Below are 7,730 nucleotides of genomic sequence, written 5' to 3'. Positions count from 1 at the left end.
GATACATACAACGGTGAGTAACAATTTTTTCATATGGACTTTTGATTGGAATCTTTGAATACTTTGGCGTTGGATTGCCATCTCTTGTACCATCATCTCTGAGAGAGGGTAAAAATAATGTCAAATTATGAGAGGACGCGCTCAGGGGAACTGGAAAATGCTTTCCTAACGTGAAATGAATGTTAAAAGTTCTTGGAAGTTCAATAAATCACAAACCCCATGCAATAAAATAAAAGGCCAAAAAAGAAGAAAATATCAGAAATATATTTTTTAAATAAATTCATTTTACGTAAGATAAAAATATGTTAACTTATAGAAATAGAACAGTTCATTATTTTCCCTAACCGTTTTTCTGTTCTTTAAATAATATTTTTTTAAATTTTACTTAAATTGAAACACATTTGGTGTATCGGTACTTAGTCTGGCACAATGCCATCAGGGCTTAAACAAACTTAGATCTGAACGCCTCTGAAATACATTCTCAGAATTGTAATCCCGTTGTCCCGGTGCAAGAAGGAACGTGGGATTAAGGCCGATCACCCTGAATACAAATCGGATTAAATAAAAACGAGGGGGAGGCGTAGGCTACGGCGGTTAAATACATGTCGGGAGTTCATGATCAGTCACGGACCAGCGCTTTACGAACAGGGAGGGTCCTGCAACAAGCGGAATGGGGCAACCGGCGGCTACCTGTTCGAAAATTATATTTCCATCGGGAATCCGGTCAAGGGCGCATTAAATGGTCTAGGCTTAGATGCGATCGGCCACTTTCTCTCAAGACGCATATTATTTCCATATTAATGCTCCTTAAAAATATTAAATGGTGAAAAAAAAAATACGGCCTTCTTGAATCTTTCAAGGAGAAATGATGATAAACTGCACGCTCAGGAGATTTTGTCCTCCAACGCAGATCGTCAAATGATCTTTAAGTCGTTCACTCGTTGATTGGGTTGAATCAAATGTCGATATGGTAATCCCTGCCATATGGACCACTATCATATTTCATCCTTGCAAAATTTAATCTTGTAATATTTAAAAGACTCTAAACACCAAATATTTTAGGTTAAAAAAAGAAAAAAAAATGAATGGAAATGTAACACAACAGAAGCTGTACTTTCTTTGATGATAATAATAAATCGTAATATGTTTAATTATAAACTACATTTGACACATTCCTTGGCATCAGAATATGCCTTCTTTCGGATTAAAAAAATGATTGTAATCTATATAATAAATATATTTTAATTGTAATGTTTAGAAACCCTTCACATAAATAACGAAATCTTGGTTGATGTTTTCGATTATTATACATTTAACAATTTTATTTTAATTTTGAGGCATTCCTGCCAACTACAAATAGTGTTAAATTTGTTATCGAGAATCTTTGATATAAGTATGTTTTTCGGAAGTAGTAGCGCAATAGTCACCAGCTCTGTCTTGGGTCTACTAAATACAGTTGATCATGTGTTGGAACTTCATAAATCTTTTAAGGGTTATAATGTTTACTCACCACGTTTTAGTTTGAAATAATGGAAATATTCTCATTATTTGTGCGAGAGTCAAAAATTCACCGGGTTGCTAAGAAAATCTACAGAATGTGATTTACAGAGACATAAATAACTGTTCCCTCTCCTACATCCAAGGTTTAGAATTTAACCATAAATAAGCATTTCAATCTGAATATTACCAGAAAGAGATAAAGAAAAATGAAAGACTAGGGTCAATATTGAATTGATCAATTAATTGCTTATATGCCCAAGCATTTCTATCAATTATCGACATTTAGTTTTTAGTAATTAATTAGCTTTGCTGAAAGGTTGGGTCTTGATAGTGAAGTGAATTTCTATTAAGTTGACGGGGTATTCTCCGCTTCGAAATTTTTTTCACGAGTAAGTTTCTTGGTGAGCAGACCAGTCCTAGGTTTTTTTAGTGTACATAAATCGAGAATTAAAAGTGCTTCGCGTTGTCTGTTCTCTCCGAACGACTACGAACACGTGTCTCGAGTTTAGAATGAACCAGGAGGTCTGCATTCGACATATCCAACTGTATCAGAACTATCGATTTTTGTGGGATGGTAAAGATAAAAGCTATCATAATGAGAAAAAGGTACATGGAAGGGATCGTGGTGTTTTATTCTTATTCTTAACTCTGAGAACATCATGATAGCAAACGCTGATAGAATCGGTGAAGATATATATGAACGGCATTCTTTTCTCGCGCAAACTCGTGGCTCACCTTGTTTCACCTCATGTTGCGAAACGTTTCGCCTCGTGGAAATGGTTAACCCGAGAAAACGATGTTTAAGGCACCCATTTATATTTCTCGTCCTAAAGTAGGACTAAAACGATTATTTACCTCTGTCTTTAAATCAACGATTATTCCAGAAAAGTAATCCAATTTCAAATCTAGTGTCAAAACTAAATAAGAAATCTTAGTGGCCAGCATAATAGAGCACAATAGTACCGTAAATGGAGAGGGAATTTGAAGTGAGAGAGAACAAATCCTGGAATGTGAATTCTGACCATAGCGGAAAATTCGCTACAGACTTTCTGGTTGAAGTGGTTATGGATAGTCAACGGTAGGGTTAATAAAACACCCACGTATTTGTATGACAACTTTTACTCGCTGATCCTTGAACAATCAGTTTTCGTTTGAGCACAACCTTCCACCACTTCTGGAAAGCAAAATCTTTGATTTATTGAGTTGACCGTTAAATTTTTTTCAATTTGTCTCAAGGAATTTGAAGAAAGATAGGACCATTTGCCAGAAATAATATCGGCATATATGAGAGCTTTGATGAGATTAATTCCACCGAAATCAAGAGCTAGACGAATACTCAGGATCAACGTACAGTCTTGAAGACAATAGCAAGTTGTTACTCCAAGCTTCTGACATATTTTAGGTCATCATCAGGGCAAACCAATCTTAATTATGTCTACAGATTGACATATTTAAGTTTTTACAGGCGATCTCAAATTTCCTTGAAGACCGACCCAGTCCTAATATTGCCAAGGACTGTAACAGTACTGCTGCGGTCAGTATTGTTACGTCCTTGACAATGATAAAATTGAGTTGGTCTTCAAGGAAATTTGAGATCGTTTGTAAAAACTTAAATATGTTAATCTGTAGACATATTTAAAATTGCTTTGCCCTGATGATGACTTTAAAATAGGCCGAAAGATTGGCAGTAACAACTGAATTTGCTTTTGTCTTCAAGAACATGCTTTGATCCAGAGTGTGCGTGAAGTTGTGGTTAATACTTGTAATACTGAAAATCAAGAGCTAGAGACAGAATAGCTATGTACAAGGCAAAAAAAGAACAGGACGTTAAAATAAAACCTTGTTTTACTGAAGCATCCCTGGGCTAATTTCGTTGCCTGGGCAATCATTGCTTTTGGGATTTTCTTCTTCATTGGGTAGAGTGAATGAAATGTGACGTAAATGAAATGTACTCATGAATGGGTTTCATTTTTCAACCTATATATGTATATGTATATATCCACGGTAAAATTGAAACAATGTTTATAAATACCAGGCCCTGAAGATGATCTCAATAAAGATCAAAAAGTTGGCACGATAAAGAAAATGTTTTCCTAAAACCTAAGCCACACCAGACCGCATCTCACAACCTCCAAATAATCATCAAGTAACGGCCACTAAGCACCACACATTCTCATATAGAAATTTATGGTGATTAGTGACCGTTAATCGATAATTATTCAGAAATCGTGAGATGTGGTCTGGTGTGACTTAGGTTTTAGGAAAACATTTTCTTTACCGTGCCAACGTTTCGATCTTTATTGAGATCACAATTACGCAGAAGACCAACACTTTGAGCCCTGAAGATGATCTCAATAAAGATCGAAACGTTGGCACGATAAAGAAAATGTTTTTCTAAAACCTACATCACACCAGACCGCATCTCACGATTTATGAATAATTATTCTCATATAGGTTCGCATCCCTACACGCTCTCTATATCGAGCCAAGGAATGACACCTATCAATTAAGTGGGACACATCGAGTCACCTACAAGCTTGACACAGTGGGTTTTTACTATTATGCCATTATTTGTATACTCGTATACTGCGTTTAATTCACATAATAAATGAGTGTCATGCCTTGTTGATTCGATATAAAGACCGTGTTGGTAGTTTCTCGGTTATTGATATATATAATATTCAAACATATAGATATGGGGGTGGCCTTATTTTTTTCATTTCTGAGTTTCATGCTGATCCTTAGATTTCAAAGGCCATATACGTCTAATGATTACCATATCCATTAAAATTCAATTTCATTGGCAACGAGTTACTAGTCAAGAGGTGCTTGAACAGACAGTTCATCCTTTTGAAAAGGTCTTTTTTTTCAACTGAGCTACAGGAGTAGTAATTATTCGAGTATTAGAGATATTGCGTATACTTCGACTATGAGATTTACTTGCTTATGAAGAATACTTAAACATCGCTGTTATTTTAAAAGTGAAGTGGGGAGGGGGGCTTCGGTGGCCTCAATGGCGTTTTCAAATGGGCTTTTTTCTAAACACCCTAATCCCCGGATTTGATATGACCTCGTATTAAAAGAAAACCATCAGGGTCTAAAAAATTTTATGTTGTACAAAAATGTAAATTGATTTATCAACTGTATTTAATCGGTCAAATGAGATTTAATTTTGGAGTTAAATAGACTATTTTGAATCAGGAAATTACAACACATATAATCCATGTGAGGACAGTACGAAATGCATGATATTTTTGGATGAAATTGTGTACAAAGTTTAGTTTAATCTACATGACTTCTCGACGAAAATTCAAGGAATTATGATTGTACATATTTTCAACAAAATCATCTGGGGATGCAGCGGTACACCGATGTTTGACTATTAAAGGGTACAATTATGGAAGTAATGAATTTAATGATAATCTGTGCTCATCTTAATTTTTGAAAAAGTCATCTCACTAATTTAAAACAATTATAACAAAATCATAAAATGTAATATAATAAAATATAGAAAGCGTTGTTGATGACATTATTAGCCTTCTCTCTCAAAATTAACTTGGACACGCCAGTTCAGATTCTCTTACCAAATCTTAACCAAATTTTACATATGTATTAAAAATCCCTTGCATTGTGTTTATAAGTCAAATAAAAATATAAATCACGTAGTCCGCCTGGTGTCGCTTTGTCTTTCTAGGATAAATGTTAAATAATCGCATAATAGTTTTTCCTGTACATCAGGCTGTTAAAATGAATTTCAAGCCAAAGTTTAACTACATTTCTTCTAGAAGGCATAGACATATTATTTGAACGATTTATTTCAAACATATTCCAATTAAATGCTATTAAGAGTAGAAAACCGTCTAAACATTGTGCAACTGGAATTAATGCAGTGAAGGAAAAAAAGGGAAGAACGTCTCGTAACCGGTGAAGATCTCTCGCGGTTTTTCGCAACCCGTGCGAAACTTTCCCCGTTTGTCCCATATTCCGTTCCTTTTTTAATATGAATTGCGTTCCGAACAAACAGGACGTCATTATCGATCAAAGTGTTGTGGGTATCTGTATATTGTATCTGGCGGTTTCATTTCGCAATAGTTTTGACTTTAAACTGTCCAGACCTTATTTAGAGAATTAGTCGATACCGGCGGTAATGACTGTAGGTTTTTCCAATCGATACGGTCTCTCGCTGTGCTAAAAGGCGCCATTTTTAAATTTTAATAATGGCAATGCTTTAAAATTGATATTCGTATGAGATATCGACTAACAAGATAGAAAAATTCAGTAATAAACTGATAAGTTCAATTAATTTCCTTACCCCAAAGTTCCAGTTTTGAAAGGCAAGTCTCGGCCTTCACCTGTAATAGAAATATTATCAATCCGAAATTTTAAAAAATTAATTTAAAAAATTAAACGAACGAGCAAGGTTTTAAAAATAAATCAACTAAAATGACGAAATTGTGCTCACTTAAATCTTAAAATAGTAGATTTGCCATAAACGACGATTTTTTTAGCATTCTATTGTTATAAATTATTTTGAATAGGGCAGAATAAATTATAAGAATAATAATATATATATTTTATATATATACATATATAAAATAATAATTAGTATTGTTATCTAGCAAGTGGACTGTAATTTTTTGGAAAAATAAATTTCGAAAAAAATAAAAATAAAAAGAGAATAAAATAAAGAACCTTTCAGCCGATTCTTCCAAACTCCACGATCAGTCAAAGGGGGGAAAAAACCAAGGGTGAGGAGGAACACGGAATCGGGAAACCTTTTGTCTCATTTTTTCGGAGAGCCGCCGACAACAGTTGATCTCACGCCGACAGTCGCCAGATATAAAGAAAGATTAAGAACACAGAAGGGGAAGAAAGAAAGAATTTTCTAACTAAGCCAAGGATTTGCAAAATGTTCGACTGCAAAAGGTGTTTAATGAGCATCTTGACATACAAAATAGTTGGGGATAGTGGTCCAAAAAATTCTCCCTATGATACATAATATGAAGCGCGTAATGCAAACATTCTTGTGAATTTAAATCCAAAATGATCAGACCGCGGATCCCACCCAGAACGGAACAAGCACCACATCCGTTTTCAAATTATTTAATTGTGGTGTCTCTCCGATCACACTGGACCAAACTTGTACTATTAGACGACCACTTTATCAATTTAAGCCCGACAGAGCTGAACAAATCTTGGGCTTCAATCCCTTGGCTTCGTCCAACGAATCGACCGAGGTTATAAAGTCGTCCATGTACAAATCTTCCAGCAACTTGGTCAAAGGGAAACAGCCCCATTCCAATTTGACAAGCCCAAGTACTGTTCTCAGAGAAGGAAATGAACCTGAGGTTATAGTTCAACTTGAGTTCAATTTGTTCTCGGGTAACTATCAGTTCGGAAATTGTACCCACTATGTAAAAATACTTTCTGAAACTAATAAAATATCTAAAAAACGAAAGAACTTCGAAAAAGTATGTATTTGTACCGGTTTTTAGCTTTTCACCTACCGGTTGAGGGCACTGTTGCGCGTTGGAGAATGGATGTATTTGACTAGTTCAACTATATCTAAGCCTATCGGTTCGGAAATTGTACTCAATATGTAAAAATACTTTCTGAATCTAATGAAATACCTAAAATACAAAAACACTTTGAAAAAGCATGTGTTTTTATCTGTTTTTAGATTTTCACTTACCGGTTGAGTGGCGAGTTGCGAAATGGGGAATTGATGTATGACTAGTTCAACATGATCTCATGTACCTATCGGTAACCACACAATTTATATGATTGATGTTTGGAGTGGCTCCTTTTCCGAGAACGTCCACAAATTTTCCTCCTCTCTCTCACTCANAAAAACCAAAGAACTTCGAAAAAGTATGTATTTGTACCGGTTTTTCGCTCTGCACCTAACGGTTGAGGGCACTGTTGCGAGTTGGAGAATGGATGTATTTGACTAGGTCAACTAGATCTAAGCCTATCGGTTCGGAAATTGTACTCAGTATGTAAAAATACTTTCTGAATCTAATGAAATATCTTTTCTTTTTTTTTACTTCATTTATTTGTATCTGCAACTGTACATGTATTATATACAACTAGCAGATTGGATTTCAGATTATTTGTTTCGCATTATGGGCGTTATAGAGAAAGCTACCCATTGGCAGCCGCTCTGGATTAATGAAATGATATTAATCATTTAAGAGGTCTCTTATCCATATTCTTTTAAGACGTTTACG

This window comes from Cimex lectularius, unplaced genomic scaffold (genome assembly GCF_000648675.2).
Source record: "Cimex lectularius strain Harlan isolate CLEC.00 unplaced genomic scaffold, Clec_2.1 scaffold65, whole genome shotgun sequence".
In the NCBI taxonomy this organism is placed as follows: Eukaryota; Metazoa; Arthropoda; class Insecta; order Hemiptera; family Cimicidae; genus Cimex; species Cimex lectularius.
The sequence above is the reverse complement of the archived record's forward strand: the minus strand, read 5'-3'. Positions refer to the sequence as shown.